Source organism: Coregonus lavaretus (assembly GCF_964263955.1).
Source record: "Coregonus lavaretus genome assembly, chromosome: 31".
Classification (NCBI taxonomy): domain Eukaryota; kingdom Metazoa; phylum Chordata; class Actinopteri; order Salmoniformes; family Salmonidae; genus Coregonus; species Coregonus lavaretus.
In genome coordinates, this window is record NC_140018.1 from 14,970,335 (window position 1) to 14,989,685 (window position 19,351).

Sequence of the window (19,351 nt, forward strand, 5' to 3'; positions counted from 1 at the left end):
ATTCATTATTGTTCATCAGATATCACACAGGTAGATTACAACAGTGTGTGGCAAGAGCTCACCTCACTGCAGAACAGGTGCTCATTGGGCTCTGTGCAGTCAATGATGCTCTGAACGTTACTGAACTGCATAATCTGTTTCCAAATGCAACACGACACAGACAAACTTTGTCAAACGCCATTGGGAAGTTTACTAGATCACCCTCTGAAAAACAGGTCACCTGTTTAAATTTGAAATATTCATGAAACTCAATCATCTTACTTTTCAAATATGCTTCTCTAAAAGAGTCTAGCAAAATCTATCTAGGACTTCTCAAGAGGGCATGTTTGCAATGAATATTTTATTAGGGAGTTAACAGACTCCAACAGGCTACTAATCAAAAACGAATTAAAGACTCCACCGATCGCCTGTCGCTTTGGGTCAAGGGAGATTATTTTTTTTTCTTCTTCTCTCTCGCTCTCCCTCCATGGAGCATCCTTCCATTGTCATGGCAACCATACATAAAAGCCGCAACCTTGATTCATTCCGCCAATTAAGGGGTTCTAGAATACGGCTGGAGGAGTGCCTGGTTGTGTTTGTGATTATTCCTGTGCATTTCCTTTTAATATGAAATTAATTAAACACTTTTGACATCGCTGAGCGGAAGACGCCCCATGACCTGTGCTGGTAAGCATTAACTCAAAGAGCAGGAAGCTTAATTGCTTAGTGTTGCAGACAGAGAGAGAGAGAGAGAGAGAGAGAGAGAGAGAGAGAGAGAGAGAGAGAGAGAGAGAGAGAGAGAGAGAGAGAGAGAGAGAGAGAGAGAGAGAGAGAGAGAGAGAGAGAGAGAAGAGTGAAAAATAAAGAGAGAGTGAAAGAGAGGGGGTAAAGTGGAAAGTGGAGCGATGTCACTACAGTGGGACTACATTAGAGAGAGACACACAGAGAGCGGATTCTGTTAATTAGGCCGTGTTACAGGGTGGCAAAGAATTAATCTTTGTTAACAGCCACACATTTCTGCACACTACAGGATAAAGTGGCCTGGCTATCTATGGCATTCTGCTGAACTTTGTGATATGGGCTAGTAGTTTCAAGTATCACATTTTTAAGTACAGTTAAATACCTTTCTTGCAAACTCAAAACCCAACAATGCAATAACAATGTAATACTAGAAAAAACACAATAAATATGAAGAACACAATAAGTAAGTAAGTAAGCGTACTATATACAGGGTCAGTTCCAATACCATATTTACAATGTGCAGGGATACTGGAGTGATGGAGGTAGATATGTATAGGGGTAAGGTGACTAGGAAACAGCATATAAGATAAACAGAGTGGCAGCAGCTTGTATGTGAGTGGGTGTGTTTGTGTGTGTTTAGAGTCAGTATAAATGTATGTGCATATTATGTGTGAGTGAGCAGATGATGGAGTGAGTGTGTGAGTGTGCATAGAGACAGTGCAAAAATAAAAAATAAAAAGTCAATAAAGATACAAGGTTAACTCAGATAGTCCGTGTAGCTATTTTGTTATCTAATTATCAGTTGTAATTCTTGGGGATAGAAGCTGTTCAAGAGCCTGTTGGTGCCAGACTGCTTGCTGTGCGGAAGCAGAGAGAATAGTCTATGACTTGGGTGGTTGGAGTCTTAACGATTCTCCGGGCCTTTCTACCACACCGCCTGATATAAATGTCCTGGATGGCAGGGACATGTACTGTGCTGACCGCACCACCCTCTGTAGCGCCATGCGATCGAGGGCGGTGCTATTGCCATACCAGGCAGTGATGCAGCCAGTCAATATACTCTCAATGGTACAGCTGTATAACTTTTTGAGGATTTGAGGGCCCATTCCAAACTTTTTCAAGCTCCTGAGGGGGTTGACTGTGCACATGTGTTTGGACCATTTTAAGTCTATAGTGATTTGGACACCGAGGAACTTGAAGCTCTCAACCTGCTCCACTGTGGATGGGGGCGTGCTCGCTTTTTCATCGGCAGGGACTGGGAAACTGGTCAGATTTGAAGGAATGATGGATGGCGCTAAATACAGGGAAATTCTTGAGGGAAACCTGTTTCAGTCTTCCAGAGATTTGAGACTGGGACAGAGGTTCACCTTCCAGCAGGACAATGACCCTAAGCATAGTGCTAAAGCAACACTCAAATGGTTTTTTAAATGTCTTGGAATGGCCTAGTCAAAGCCCAGACCTCAATCCAATTGAGAATCTGTGGTATGAAAAAAAAAACATTGTAAAGTGGTTGTCCCACTGGCTATAAGGTGAATGCACCAATTTGTAAGTCGCTCTGGATAAGAGCGTCTGCTAAATGACGTAAATGTAAATGTAAATGTATGACTTAAAGATTGCTGTACACCAGCGGAACCCATCCAACTTGAAGGCGCTGGAGCAGTTTTGCCTTGAAGAATGGGCAGAAATCCCAGTGGCTAGATGTGCCAAGCTTATAGAGACATACCCCAAGAGACTTGCAGCTGTAATTGCTGCAAAAGGTGGCTCTACAAAGTATTGACTTTGGGGGGGGTGAATCGTTTTCTGTTTTTTTGTCTTATTTCTTGTTTGTTTCACAATAAAAAATATTTGGCATCTTCAAAGTGGTAGGCATGTTGTTTAAATCAAATGATACAAACCCCCAAAAACTCCATTTTAATTCCAGGTTGTAAGGCAACAAAATAGGAAAAATGCCAAGGGGGGTGAATACTTTCGCAAGCCACTCTAGGTATTCCTCTTATCTAGGTGGGTGAGGGCTTTGTCAAGAGCAATTGAGATTGCGTCAACTATGGATCTGTTGGGGCGGAATGCAAATTGGAGTGGATCTAGGGTGTCTGGGATGGTGGAGTTCATGTGTGCCATAACCAAAGCACTTCATGGGCGGTAGTCATTGTGGCATGAAGCCTTAGAGTTCTTCGGGACAGGAATGATGGTGGTCATCTTAAAACACTGGGGCAAGGAGAGGTTGAAAATTACAGTGAATATGCCTGCCAGCTGTTCTGCACATGCTCTGAGAACACACCCTTGAATACCATCGGGCCTTGCAGGTGCTGACCTGATTAAAGACCTTTCTCATGTCGGCCTCAGAGAGCGAGATCACCCAATCCTATGGGTTGGTGACGGCCCTCACACCCGGCATGATGTTGTTGTTGTCAAAGCGTGCATAAAATGCATTGAGTTAGTCTGGTAGAGAGGCATCGTTGGGTAGATCACGGTTGGGTCTTCCTTTGTAATCCATAATGGACTGTAGCCTCTGCCAAATGTGGTGGGCGTCAGAGCTTGTGTAGTATTACATTTACATTTTAGTCATTTAGCAGACGCTCTTATCCAGAGCGACTTACAGGAGCAATTAGGGTTAAGTGCCTTGCTAAAGGGCACATCAACAGATTTTTCACCTAGTCAGCTCGGGGATTAGAACCAGCGACCTTTCGGTTACTGGCACAACGCTCTTAACCACTAAGCTACCTGCCGCCCCAGGTAGCTATGATTCCACCTTATTCCTAGATTGTCCTTTTGCTCGTTTGATGACTCTGCTGAGGTCATAGCGGGACTTCTTGTACTTATTCCTGTCCTCGGCTGTAGCCGCAGGGTTGTCTACGATAGCTCTGTGTGCGGTAGCGTTGTCCTTTAGTTTAGCTCCAACCTCGGTGTTAATCCATAGTTTTTGATTGGGGAAGCAGCGAACCCTCACCATGGGGACAACGTCGCTGCTACATTTTCTAATGAAGCCGGTGACGGAGGCACTTAGCTCGTCAATATTATCGGTGGAGTCTCGAAACATATTCCAATGAGCGCTAGCAAAGCAGTCCTGTAGCATAATCTCTTATTCTGGTGACCATTTCTCAACGGAGCGAGTCACGGGTACATCCTGTTTAAGCTTCTGATTGTAAGCAAGAAGCAGGAGTACGGAGTCATGATCTGATTTGCCGAATGGTGGACGAGGGAGGGCCTTGTATGCTTGCTTGTGAGTAGAATAACAGTGGTCTAGGACTTTATCGCCCCTAGTGGCGTTGGAGACGTGTTGATGGAAGTTACACATGTCTTAGTGACACCGAATTAAAATCACTGGCAACCAGAAAAGCAGGCTCTGGATGTAGGTTTTCTTGCTTGTTTATAGCCTTGTACATTTCGTTAAGTGCCAGCTTGTTATTTTTCTTGTCCTGAGGTGGAATGTATATAACAGTGACGATAACAGCTGAAAACTCCCTCGGGAGGTAGAAGGGTCTGCATTTGACCATCAGGTATTCCAAGACGGGTGAACAGTGGGTCGACACTTCCAACGCGCTGGAGTTAGCACACCAGTTAGCACACCCCCCCTCAATTTCCCCGACTCCACTGTCCTGTCCGCCCGGTGAATGGAGAATCCATTGAGTTTAGCCATGGGCCATGGCCATAGTATAGTGGAACATTTTGTTCTTGTGTAGTCTCTTTGCAGTGTGTCGAGCCATCACATCACTGAAACTTTGAAAGGGCAATATGTATGTTGAGAGGGATACTGAATGCCCTGGCTCTGAGTATCTCTAGTACTGTGCATCCTCTACAGGTAAATGCCTAAATAAAGGAAACACTTGAGTAAATGAGGGATACAAAGTATATTGAAAGCAGGTGCTTCCACACAGGTGTGGTTCCTGAGTTATTTAAGCAATTAACATCCCATCATGCTTAGAGTCATGTATAAAAATGCCCAGTTGCCCATTATTTTGGCTACCATGGTTAGAAGAAGAGATCTCAGAGACTTTGAAAGAGGGGTCTCAAAGGAGCATAGGGGGTTTAAAGGGTGAGTGTGTGTGTGTCTCTGTGTGTGTGTGTGTGTGTGTGTGTGTGTGTGTGTGTGTGTGTGTGTGTGTGTGTGTGTGTGTGTCTCAGTCACCAGGTCTCAACCCAGTTGAATACTTATGGGAGATTCTGGAGCGGTGACTGAGCAGCATTTTCCACCACTATCAATAAAACACCAAATGATGGAATTTCTCATGGAAGAATGTTATCGCATCTCTCCAACAGAGACACTTGTAGAATCTATGCCAAGGCACATTGAATCTGTTCTGGCAGCTCGTTGTGGCCCATCACTTTATCTTGGTGATTCCTTTATATTGGCAGTATCCTATGTTGGATGCAGACTGTTTGATGCATGCACCATACAAGGCCATGTCCTTAAGAAGTACGCTTATCTTGGTGAGTATGTGCTCTGAAGGGCTCTTTCAGGAGTGCACTTTCAGCGACGGCGGCAGCTCAACCTTTCCCTCTGGATCCTCAAAAAATGGCCAAAGAAACATGAGAAGCACTGCAGGCCTACAGTATCTATGAAATCCTTTCATAGATGGATAGCCTCAGGCACGTGCACAGATAGGGCTTTACCTATACAAAGCACATGCCCCTTTGCCCTTCCAGTCTCCAAAGTGCCCTTTTACCCAAAAAGGTGGTAGGTGGTATAAAAAGATGGTATAATTTCCCCCAAAATGATTTTTTTAAATACATTTTTTGTCATTGTTGTTCGGAAACCCACTACCCGCAAGTCGTCGTCAAGTTCGACACCTGCCCCACCCCGTCCGTTGGTTGCGCCTGTTGATCTGCCCTGTACAGAGATTGCATGCGCCCGATATCCAAACATGCATGGCTTGAGATATGCGGTCACCAGTCGAGTGTGTGTAGCTAGCTACAGTGCCTTCAGAAAGTATTCACATTTTTTTTTCTCCACATTTTGTTGTGTTACAAAGTAGGAATAAATTGATTTAATTGTAATTTTTGTCAAAGATCTACACAAAATACTAACATTTATTATTTATTTTTTATTAATTGAAAATATTCAACCCCCGGGTAAATAGAATAACCTTTGGCAGCGATTACAGCTGAATCTTTCTGGGTAAGTCTCTAAGACTTTTGCAAACCTAGATTGTACAATTATTGCCCATTTATTCTTTTTTAAATTCTTCAAGCTCTTTCAAGATGGTTGTTGATCATTGTTAGACAGACATTTTCAAGTCTTCCAATAGATTTTCAAGCCGATTTAAGTCAAAACTGCAACTAGGCCACTCAGGAACATTCAATGTCGTCTTGGTAGGTAACTCCATGTGTATAATTGGCCTTGTATTTTAGGTTATTGTTCTGCTGAAAGGTGGATTTGTGTCCCAGTGTCTGTTGGAAAGCAGACTGAACCAGGTTTTCCTCTAGGACTTTGCCTGTGCTTAGCTCTATTCCTTTTCTTTTTATCCTAAAAATCTCCCTAGTCCTTGCCGATGACAAGCATACCCACAACATGATGCAGCCACCACCATGCTGGAAAATATGAAGAGTGGTACTCAGTAATGTGTTGTGTTTGATTTGCCATAAACATAATGCTTTGTATTCAGGACAAAAAGTTAATTTACTTTAGTGCCTTATTGCAAACAGGATGCATGTTTTGTAATATTTTTATTCTGTACAGGCTTCCTTCTTTTCACTGGTGATTGGGTGTATTGATACACCATCCAAAGTGTAATTAATAACTTCACTGTGCTCAAAGTGATATTCAATGTCTGCTTATTTTTTATTTTTTATTTTGATCTACCAAGAGGTCCCCTTCTTCACGAGGCATTGGAAAACTTCCCTGGTCTTTGTCGTTGAATCTGTCCTTGAAATTCACTTCTCGACTGAGGGACCTTACAGATAATTATGTGTGGGGTACAGAGAGGGGGTAGTCATTCAAAAATCATGTTAAACACCAATATTGCACACAACGCTAGTCCATGGCATGCAACTTATTATCTGACTTGTCAAGCACATTTTTACTCCTGAAGTTATTTAGGCTTGCCATAACAAAGGGGTTGAATACTGATTGACTCAAAACATTTCAGCTTTTCATTTTTTATTAATTTGTAAACATTTCTAAAAACATAATTCCACTTTGACATTATTGGTTATTGTGTGTAGATCAGGGACACACAATCTAAATGTAATCAATTTTAAATTCAGGCTGTAACACAACCAAATTTGGAAAAAGTCAATGGGTTTGAATACTTTCTGAAGACACTGTACCTAGTTTAAATATCAACAGTACTGCAACAGCAGCATAGCATTTGATTAACACTTGATAACACTTGATTTAGCCTACATCACCTACATTGGCTGATATGTGCAGCAGAGAGAGGCAGAAGGACAAAGAAGTAAATCACAATCAGTAAAAGAAATAGAGCTAGCTAACTAGCAGATTTACATCAATCATGAACATCAATGATCAGCTGATAGCCCACCCTCTTGTCTCGGTGTCAATCATGTCTTTAGAAGGCACTGTAACTAGCTTGCTTACCATTTGTAATGATGAGTGAGTGTGTTGTTGCAAAGATAAATAGGCCTATGCTCAAAAATGAAATGTTAAAATTTTCACTAGAGGCATTTGGTATGTTATGAATTTCATTTTGAACACATGCCCCCTGAAATTTCTGCGCACGGCCCTGGATAACCTAAATCCTATAGGACTGGAACCAGCAATCAGCCCTGGCATTTCTAACATGCCGGGCCATTTTTTTTCCTCGAGGCCCCCACACCAGCCCATTTTTTCCCTTGAGGCCGCCATTATTAGCCAGATAATGATCATTTTGCACAAAGCCCCCAAGTTAAACAGGCCCACTGGGCTTAAATGGACCAAACTTTCACAAGGCCTAATCCATCAATACTCACCACACATGGACTCTTTCCCATCTTTCCATCCTTGGCCACGTCCCATTTCTCTGCGTTGACCTCTGCCTCACTCCACTCCGGCCACATGGGGTAGCGGCATCTCCTCAGCTCTCCTGGGCCCTCTGAGGCACTGGCCACCAGGGACGATGCTCTGGGGTTAACCACAAACAAGCATGATTTAGGTTTGAAACCAATAAACAGGTGTGTGTGTTGTGTGTGTTGTGTGTGTGTGTGTGTGTGTGTGTGTAGTGCCATGCCATGCCAGGCCAGCCATGCTGTTGGATCCATAAATCCAAGATGAAAGAAAAGGGATGCCTATATTTATCCATCCTGCTCAAGTAACTCCTCTCTTCGCTGGCATAGGCCTCCAGTGCTTTGTGGAAGCAGGGCATAGGCTTATCTTCAACTGATGATGAATAGCTTTCCTCTGACCTCACAGTTGCTGAAATTCTACCCACAGCACTGTTTAGGCAATGCATATTACTTCTGATATAGACTGACACATTTTCCTTGGTGGTGGTATTGACACAATAATCTGACCCCTTCCCCACACAGTCAGTAGCTTGGATGGGAAGAGCCGAGGGGCAGGGATTTCAAAGTAGAACCCTGGCAAGTTGCCGCCTGTACAGCTGGTGCATGAATTCAGTGGTTGGGCGTTTTGGAAATTGAGAGCAAAGCGAACCCTGAAGCTAGAGAAAAATAATGCCAGCTTGCAGGCTTGCTACATGTCCACAATAACAAGAAGCAGTTATTTTAGAGCAAGCTACCTAGCTAGCGAGAAAGATGTTGAACATTGTAATTTAGACTCTTAGTTGTGTCTAAAACACAAAACTTTAGCCACTTTTTTTCTGGCAGAGGTTCAAATTTCACGGGCTTAAGCAAAGAAGACGGAACTGACGAATCATGTAAAGCAGTAAGCGTGGTTTGAGTCTCCGCCCCAGTCAGACAACGTCCCTCCCACACTACGTTAATTGAGGGGGGCATGATGATTGATTGACACCTGTCATACCTTGCCAAAAGTTGATACAGCTAGCTAACATTGCTGTGTAGCTAGCCAGTAGATCCGACCCGCTTGCTAACAGCTGCACTAGGGTCGGACAGCATTCCTGTGTAGATTAAGACACTGTGGAGCCGGCACGAGATATGGCTCGGAAAACGTACCTCAATCGAGGGATGAAAAATGTGTTGTACTCTGAGTTGTCCGATTATCCCAACTGTTACACGAGCAGATTGAACGACTGCTCGTTTTTTATGGAAAACTGTCCTTTTCATCCTTATGCTAGGTAGTAGGGCTGGGAATTGCCAGAAACCTCACGATACGATCACGATACTTAGGTGCCGATACAATATGTATTGACATTTAATACTGTGATTTTATTGCGATTCCATGGTCCAAACATATTTCTCACCATATGTCTGCTGCAGAGGGATAAGAGAGAGTCATGAGAAAACTAGTTTTGATCAGTCATGGAAATAAAAGTGCTGAAAACAAATTGGCTCCCTATCTAAAAAGTAGAGGGAGAACAAGTTATGAAGGAAAAATACTGGAGTTTTGGTGCATGTACAGCCAACTAGGGCAAAATAAATATTGAGATATTGTCAAAACGATACAATACAAAATCAAAATTAATATCCCGATACGTAACTGTATTGATTTTTTCCGCCCATCACTCCTAGGTAGCAGAAGCCAAAACAGCCATTTTGAAATGGCAGTCAGCCAATCAGCTCATTTGTTGTTCAACACGAAGTGCCATTCCATAATGGATGCTGTGGCAACTACTAGCTAGTATGAGGACAAAAATGGCAGTTTACTTAAAAACGAGCAGTCATTCAATCTTCTAGGTGTAACAGTTTGGATAATGGGACAATTCAGAGTACAACGCATTTCTCATCCCTGGATTGAGGTATGTTTTCCGCTGTGTCAATCTACACAGGAATGCTGTCTGACCCTAGTGCAGCTGTAAGCAAGCGGGTCGGATCTGCTGGCTACCAGTGCTTGACTTGGACTGAAGCTGTCTAGAGCAGTACTGGCACCTCCAATTTTGGGGGGAACTGTGTACCATCTCCTCTATAAAACAAAGTGACCTATCACTGGCCCAGATTCACACACAGCGTCAAAAAAAGGTTGATCAATGTGGAATGAAGCCTGGATTGTGTTGAATAACAATGAAGAGTGGGCATTCCGCTTTGTTCAAGTTTCATTTCCGCTAGTCTGTGAATCTGGTGTATGCGTGCCAGTAGACTGTTTGAGTTTGAGAATGCGCAGATTGAAAATGTGCCAGCCTGAATGTGCAGGATGCGCTGTTCCAAGTTGTCAAATTAGGGGTTTTACAGTCATGATAATCCTGGAAAAGTAACCAATTTTAATATTGTGCTTTCCTTTTTAAATATATTATCAATCACTTAAAAATGTACATATCACCCATAATCAGAATTAGGCCTATACCCTTCAGCCTGTCTCTCTGTGTGTGCTGTGTATCATCTGCATGTGTGCCAGTGTGAGTGGGCCATTGCCAGAGGAGCGAGAGAGAGACATTTCAGCAGCAGGTAGCCTATAAAATAATTATAGACTAACTATATAGCCTGTTAAAATCGCCAGCTTCAGTCAGCTGATTCTAGCCATCCCTTCTGGTTAGTTCTCCCATTCAGAGGACCCCCACTCCCATTCAGAGGACCCCCCACTTTTGTTAGTCTTATTGGTCAAGGTCACGCCAAATAATTATCACCACATCTCCTTCAGTGGCCTTGATTCCCGGGACTTCAGTTTCAGTTAGTCTATGACCCCAGGACGCTGTGTGGTCAGAAACGTGCTTTCCCCATCCTGATGAGCACTTCCACAGTTTTCTCTCCTGCTGAACTTTTCCTTCTGTGGACTGAATAGGCTCTATGCACGCATCACTTCCGCATTGGCGTATGGATGCTTGGGCATTTCCGGTTACCGGAAAAAAACATTAGACAGTGACAGTAGACCGTTATGATGGCAGAGATGAAGTTTACAAGGTGTTTGCTGGAGTTGCCTAAAGTATCTGTTAATGATATACGGAGGGTCGTCCGGACATCCAGTACGACACCACGTAGCAAACTGGATAAAGGCTTCAACTTTTACGTTTCTTATTTTCTTTGCAACTTTGAAGGTAATATGCTAACGCTAGCTAGCAAGCCTCCGTTTTTTCCAACACAGACAAACAGTAACACTGAACGCACAAACCAACACAAAACATAGAACACAAATCCTACTTAGAAGTTTCTTATCTTCACTTATTCTAATCTGCAGATTTATAGTTCTTTTCTTATCCATTACAAATCATCTCTATACAATCATAACGTCCTCCCAGGGTTTTTTTTTAACAACGTTTAAAAACGTTCTCTCAAATGGAGACTCATAAGGTTTTAACCGTAACGTCCTCCCGGGGGGCTCATAGTTTTTAACAATTCTGGAAACGTTCTCTCAAATGGAGACTCATAAGGTTTTAACCGTAATTAACATATTTCCTTACAAAAAACTAAAACCCCTGTTCTCAACCAAAACATATATATGTATATATCTCTAACATAAATCTTATCATAGCATGAGTTGACACACAGCTGGAACACAGCAGAGACCTCCCCATGTACACACACGCATAGGCTCTCTTTGTCTCACACACACACACATAATCAAACAAGAATGCATCCGTTCATACAATACTCTAAAGCATGCTTACGTCGCTCCTTTTTTCCTTTATATTCCTTCCTACATTTCTGCTACCTTGAGTTGCAGATATTCAATGAGAGGCTACATCGGACATATACTTCGTCAACTGTATTCCGAGAGGTAACATGCAATTGAATATATATTGTACAATCTCACAGTTCCCAGAACTGACCCGAAAGTCAACCTAGTGACTTTCCTAGGATTTGCGGCCCATCTTAATGATCGCCTCGTTTGAGGACTTCCGTAGATCAGGGACGTCCTAACAGTATACTTTTTTCCTTATTTCCTTGTCTTATTCCTTCATTCTATTCCTGGACACTCCTTTAAATGTATTCAAGCCAAATATCCCTGTGCCCAGTGTTATCAATTCCTATAGACACTCCCCCCTGTTTGCGTTGTTTTCAACGCAAACAAATTTAGAAATTTAGAACGGATTGTCATCCCACAGCAAATAACAGCAAAGCGCACACACAAGTTCTTTAACGGTACATCCCCTCAACGTACACACACAGCCACATGAACTGACCAGCGGCCAAAGTTGTGAGAAAGCTCACCTTATCTGCCGGCCTCTTGAGCGGGAGTCACTTCGTAGCCCATGAATAGAACGCTGAACAGACGCAACACGTCCCAAAGATCCTCGTCGGCAATTAATGTGGTGTCGAGACAACGATGCTTATATGCTGTGTAGACAAGAAATCCGCGGACACTGTACTTGATTATAAAGGTTTATTATATCAAAGGTTCCAGCGTTAATTTACAGATTTCTGCAGAAATCCGGAGAACAACTAACCCAATCAAAAAATGATTATTCTCCCCGTCCTTTGTTGAAACATGGTATTTATCCTATGTAACATAAGATGGGTGGTTTTTGATAGACCAATCCCTGGCCTCCACATATCTCCAAATGTCCTCTATTCCAAGGGGCCCCTGTAGAAATGCTTTCCAGATGTTTCAGCAAAGCAGAGTAAAGTTCATCTATCACACCATTTGCAAACGTCAGCCAAAATTATAAACTGTTCAGATACTACAGTGATTCACAGCAGTTGTGCTTGTTAAAAGCTACTGTTCCTGTGTGGCTGGGTGTGGGATATGCAATCATTTGGTTGCATTACTATATCAGACTGCCCATTACTCTGAATGTGGCATGTCTGTCGTCCCTCCTGTACTTTCGTGCACTGAAACAGAGCAGAAGTGGCATAAACCACGAACAATGGTTTGTATCATTTCAATACCAGACAGTTGTGTCACATGCATACTAGCATCTCTCCTAATACCATCTCATAAATAAATAGGGAGTGAAGCCAGGACCTGTGGATGCCATGGTTCTAGTGAAGCCCAAACCAGATGCTACTCCGGCAAGCGGAATTAGGTATGCAGAGTCCAATTAAATAGGCAGACTACAATGTGTTGCGAAATAAATGTTATTAATCGCTATTAGATTCTGGTGTATTTCCTAGTGAACCCTTTACTTTTCCTGATATTGTTATTCCAGATCTACACTTTACAAGGGCTACAGCGGTAAGGTACCAGACCCATCAACCCTCAACCCACTACCTGCCTATGCTGACATGGAACCAGACTCTCTTCCCCTTATCTGCAGAATGAACATCACATCTGACAAACCACTCGTGGACTCCATTTTTGGCAAGGTACAAACTGGCAGTATCCTGTCATATCAATACCCACCACCTCCACCTGACAGTCAAATAGATTGTTACTGGCTTAACTTTCAAGATGATAAGATGATGCAATATATCTTGCTTTGTAAGAACAACTGTAAAATATATTCACCGTTGCATTGCCAGTGTGAGGGGCCTCATCAGTCTTTGCTACACTTCGTGCTCTTGTCACCCGTTTGATCTTGCAGGTGGCTGGCTCTATCTGCTTCCAAAAGGCCATCAGGTGGGCATGACTTACTAACCTGTGGGACATACGTGTTACATTTCTATATTTCAAGTGTACATACACAACATTAAATTGCAAGCATGTTAGCATCCTTATTGACAGTTATACAACATCTTAGAACATTTGGCACTAAGGTCAGAAACTGGACCACGCACAAGTCAGTCCTTTTGCTTACTGCTCTTCTCAGTATTTTAAAATACAATTAATGCGCTAGTAGATAGCCTAGATCTAGATAGTTTTAGATAGATACTTTACTCTTTCCGAGGGAAATTCAACACATCACACATAAACATTTAAACAGATAATAATACTAGTCATTGTTGACAGCTCAAATACATAGGCCTATATATTAAACACATTGGACATTTTAATTTACCTTGTGAAAAACCTTATGTCATCATCAGATCCAGCAAACCGCTCCAAGCAGAACTTGCTGCTGATAGTTATCTCCTCAATTTGATTTCGGAGCCTTGCTATCTCTACACTAAGTTTTTCATTGTGGTCAAGGGACATATCCAGCGCAGCAGGTTCAGTACTGTTGCAGTAGTCATGGTCAGGAGGACAGTCCAATTCCACAGACGGATCATTCATGGTTTCTGTGTTGGGACGCTCGGTCCTTTCCCAAACTCCGGGCCGTGGGGCTGGAAGACTGAAATAGTTCCATTGAAACAGCACTGGAACAGCTCCCTTCTTCAGACGTCTGCGCCCAGCAGGAGTCGGAGGCTCTATCACATCTTCACTTAGAAAGTGTTGGCTGCAGACTCGTGTGTTTGTTGTAAGAAAGTTGACTCGTCGAATGTTAATCACCCACCATTTGTGTAATTCACTGTCTTTGGGAAAAGTTTTAAAAAACTAACAGAAGAATTGCATCTGGCAGACACTGCACATTGCGGCACACAGCAGTGATGGCTGGAAGAGCTGTCATCCCGTTTTTGAAAGGACACTTTCGTACATTTACACGTCATCGTGTTATAAGTCAAGACGAAGTATTACAAGTAAAAACATTAAGATAAACAACAACAACAACGAAAATTAACCGTTTTGGATGTTTTTGACGACAAGCATTCAATGCTAGCATACGGTAGCACAGCATTCTACGATAACCGGAAGTTTACATCCATCCTGAGATTTAACCGGAAATACATCATGCTCGCCTGTGCATATCGCCTATCCCTGTATGTCTGATGTTTAATTGGGCGTGCATCTAAACGTACAGTGGGGAGAACAAGTATTTGATACACTGCCGATTTTGCAGGTTTGGCCCCATCCATGGCCCCATCCATCCTCCCCTCAATACAGTGCAGTCGTCTTGTCCCCTTTGCAGAAAAGCATCCCCAAAGAATGATGTTTCCACCTCCATGCTTCACGGTTGGGATGGTGTTCTTGGGGTTGTACTCATCCTTCTTCTTCCTCCAAACACGGCGAGTGGAGTTTAGACCAAAAAGCTCAATTTTTGTCTCATCAGACCACATGACCTTCTCCCATTCCTCCTCTGGATCATCCAGATGGTCATTGGAAAACTTCAGATGGGCCTGGACATGTGCTGGCTTGAGCAGGGGGACCTTGCGTGCGCTGCAGGATTTTAATCCATGATGGCGTAGTGTGTTACTAATGGTTTTCTTTGAGACTGTGGTCCCAGCTCTCTTCAGGTCATTGACCAGGTCCTGCCGTGTAGTTCTGGGCTGATCCCTCACCTTCCTCATGATCATTGATGCCCCATGAGGTAAAATCTTGCATGGAGCCCTAGACCGAGGTTGATTGACCGTCATCTTGAACTTCTTCCATTTTCTAATAATTGCGCCAACAGTTGTTGCCTTCTCACCAAGCTGCTTGCCTATTGTCCTGTAGCCCATCCCAGCCTTGTGCAGGTCTACAATTGTATCACTGATGTCCTTACACAGCTCTCTGGTCTTGGCCATTGTGGAGAGGTTGGAGTATGTTTGATTGAGTGTGTGGACAGGTGTCTTTTATACAGGTAACGAGTTCAAACAGGTGCAGTTAATACAGGTAATGAGTGGAGAACAGGAGGGCTTCTTAAAGAAAAACTAACAGGTCTGTGAGAGGCGGAATTCTTACTGGTTGGTAGGTGAGCAAATACTTATGTCATGCAATAAAATGCAAATTCATTACTTAAAAATCATACAATGTGATTTTCTGGATTTCTGTTTTAGATTCCGTCTCTCACAGTTGAAGTGTACCTATGATAAAAATTACAGACCTCTACATGCTTTGTAAGTAGGAAAACCTGCAAAATCGGCAGTGTATCAAATACTTGTTCTCCCCACTGTAAGTGCCTTGAGATCTGTGTCATATTATGTGGAGCTAAGTTTTGTGGTCTATTGTGTACAATTACCGTGTGTTGAGCTTGTTAGCTAGCTCGCACTCCCGCTAGTGTTAGCACTACCATTAGAATGCATGAGCATTTTAGCATGACGGTTAGCGATTAGCCGTTTATTAGCATTGCTCATTTATGATGCTAGGCTATTTTCTATTCTATATACAGTCATGGTCAAACGTTTTGAGAATGACAAGTATTGGTCTTCACAAAGTTCGCTGCTTCAGTGTTATGATATATTTTTGTCAGATGTTACTATGGTATACTGAAGTATAATTACAAGCATTCCATAAGTGTCAAAGGCTTTTATTGACAATTACATTAAGTTTATGCAAAGAGTCAATATTTGCAGTGTTGACCCTTCTTTTTCAAGACCTCTGCAATCCGCCCTGGCATGCTGTCAATTAACTTCTGGGCCACATCCTGACTGATGGCAGCCCATTCTTGCATAATCAATCATTGGAGTTTGTCAGAATTTGTGGGTTTTTGTTTGTCCACCCGCCTCTTGAGGATCGACCACAAGTTCTCAATGGGATTAAGGTCTGGGGGGTTTCCTGGCCATGGACCCAAAATGTTGATGTTTTGTTCCCCGAGCCACTTAGTTATCACTTTTGCCTTATGGCAAGGTGCTCCATCATAATTGAAAAGGCATTGGTCGTCACCAAGTTGCTCTTGGAGGATGTGTTGGTACCATTCTTTATTCATGGCTGTGTTCTTAGGCAAAATTGTGAGTGAGCCCACTCCCTTGGCTGAGAAGCACCCCACATATGAATGGTCTCAGGATGCTTTACTGTTGGCATGACACAGGACTGATGGTAGCGCTCACCTTGTCTTCTCCGGACAAGGTGTTTTCCGGATGCCCCAAACAATCTGAAAGGGGATTCATCAGAGAAAATACCTTTACCCCAGTCCTCAGCAGTCCAATCCCTGTACCTTTTGCAGAATATCAGTCTGTTCCTGATGTTTTTCCTGGAGAGAAGTGGCTTCTTTGCTGCCCTTCTTGACACCAGGCCATCCTCCAAAAGTATTTGCCTCACTGTGCGTGCAGATGCACTCACACCTGCCTGCTGCCATTCCTGAGCAAGCTCTGCACTGGTGGTGCCCCGATCCCGCAGCTGAATCAACTTTAGGAGACGGTCCTGGCGCTTGCTGGACTTTCTTGGGCGCCCTGACGCCTTCTTCACAACAATTGAACCTCTCTCCTTGAAGATCCGATAAATGGTGGATTTAGGTGCAATCTTACTAGCAGCAATATCCTTGCCTGTGAAGCCCTTTTTGTGCAAAGCAATGATGACGGCACGTGTTTCCTTGCAGGTAACCATGGTTAACAGAGGAAGAACAATGATTTCAAGCACCACCCTCCTTTTAAAGCTTCCAGTCTGTTATTCTAGCTCAATCAGCATGACAGAGTGATCTCCAGCCTTGTCCTCGTCAACACTCTCATCTGTGTTAACGAGAGAATCACTGACATGATGGCAGCTGGTCCTTTTGTGGCAGGGCTGAAATGCAGTGAAAATGTTTTTTGGGGATTAAGTTAATTTTCATGGCAAAGAGGGACTTTGCAATGAATTGCAATTCATCTGATCACTCTTTATGACATTCTGGAGTATGTGCAAATTGCCATCATCAAAACTGAGGCAGCAGACTTTGTGAAAATGAGTATTTGTGTCATTCTCAAAACTTTTGACCACGACTGTATAACACACATGCTCATTGCAATTATATTATGTATACATTTCAACATTACTGTAATGTTTATTTGAGCACATTTGCCTGAGTTTAATTTTTACAAGTCCAATAGGCTGTTTAGTCTATTGCCATGTGACTAGGCCTTATGACTAGGCCTTATGCCTGCTGTAGTGTATAGCCCTTGCTGTTATATATATACACTGCTCAAAAAAATAAAGGGAACACTTAAACAACACATCCTAGATCTGAATGAATGAAATAATCTTATTAAATACTTTTTTCTTTACATAGTTGAATGTGCTGACAACAAAATCACACAAAAATTATCAATGGAAATCAAATTTATCAACCCATGGAGGTCTGGATTTGGAGTCACCCTCAAAATTAAAGTGGAAAACCACACTACAGGCTGATCCAACTTTGATGTAATGTCCTTAAAACAAGTCAAAATGAGGCTCAGTAGTGTGTGTGGCCTCCACGTGCCTGTATGACCTCCCTACAATGCCTGGGCATGCTCCTGATGAGGTGGCGGATGGTCTCCTGAGGGATCTCCTCCCTGACCTGGACTAAAGCATCCGCCAACTCCTGGACAGTCTGTGGTGCAACGTGGCGTTGGTGGATGGAGCGAGACATGATGTCCCAGATGTGCTCAATTGGATTCAGGTCTGGGGAACGGGCGGTCCATAGCATCAATGCCTTCCTCTTGCAGGAACGGCTGACACACTCCAGCCACATGAGGTCTAGCATTGTCTTGTGTAGTGTCTAAACAGTTTCGGACTTTGTTGATGTTTGCAAATGGTGTGTTAGAGGAAGTCTGTTAGGTGGCCTCCTGGGATTGGTTTATGGGAAAACACCCATATTATGTTACATAGGGCATAGGATATAAATACCATGGTTGAAACAAAGGAGGGGAGAACAACATATTAAGAGATTGGGCTGTTGTTCTCCAGATGTCTGCAGAAGTCTGTAAATTGGCGCTGAAATCTTCACTATAATAAAACTATTATAATCGAGGACAGTGTCCGCGGATTCCTTGTTCTCACAGCATAATTAGCATAATTATTTAGTTACTACAGAATGGCGACGAGGACCTTTGGGACGTGTTGCGTCTCTCCAGCGTTCCATTCATGAGCTACAAAGTGACTCCCGCTCAAGACGCCGGCACATAAGGTGAGATTTCTCACAATTTTGTGCGCTGGTCGGTTCGTTTGCTTATGTGGGTGTGTGCGCTGGGGAGATGTACCGTTTGAAAGACTTGTGTGTGCATTTTGCTGTTCTTTGCTGTGGGATAAGAGTCCGTTCTAAATTTCTAAATTTGTTTGTGTTGGAAAAAACGCAAACAGGGGGGGAGTGTCTATAGGTATTGATAATACTGGACACAGGGATATTTTGCTTGAGGAAAATTGAAAAAGAATAGAATGAAGGAATAAGGCCAAGGAAAAATGTATACAAATTAGGATGTCGCGGATCTATGGCAAGCCCTCAAACGAGGCGATCATTAGGATGGGCCGAAAATCCTGAAAACTCACTAGGTTGTTTTTAGGTCAGTTCCGGGGACTGGAGATTGTGGTAGATACATTCGGTTGCAAGTTACCGCTCAACTTATAGTTGACGAGGTATATGTTCGATGTAACCTCTCATTTGAATATCTGCAAACTCGAGGTAGCATAAATTTAGGAACAATGAAAAAAAATGGCGCGACGGTGGTATTAAGAGGTCCGTAGGAACGGATATAAGCCTCTTAAACTGTGTGTGTGTGTGTGTGTATGTGGGGGAGAAAAAAAAATAAAATAAAGACGTCTCTGTTGTGTTTAAACTGTGTGTCGACTCATGTTAGGATAAGATTTATGTTAGAGATATATACATATATATGTTTTGGTTGAGAACAGGGGTTTTTGTTTTTTGTAAGGAAATATGTAAGTTAAGGTTAAAATCTTATGAGTCTCCGTTTGTGAGAACGTTAATAATTGTTAACTATATATGAGCCCCCTGGAAGGACGTTAAGGTTAAAAATCTTATGAGTCTCTATAAAAAGAGAACGTTTACTAACTATTAGAAAATCATGAGCCTACAGGGAGGAGTTTTTAAGAGTGTATAGA

General features: G+C 42.8%; 1 pseudogene across 1 annotated transcript in view; it reads right to left on the reverse strand.

Moving 5' to 3' along the window:
• The window catches only part of LOC311106778 (androglobin-like), an 89,773-nt pseudogene that overhangs the window by 64,799 nt on the left and 5,623 nt on the right, over positions 1-19,351 (reverse strand). The window contains exons 2-4 of the transcript in view: positions 7,635-7,780; positions 5,121-5,257; positions 63-110 (exon numbers count right to left, since the gene is read on the reverse strand). The product of the transcript in view is annotated as an androglobin-like (transcript). The remainder of the gene's footprint in view (positions 1-62; positions 111-5,120; positions 5,258-7,634; positions 7,781-19,351) is intronic.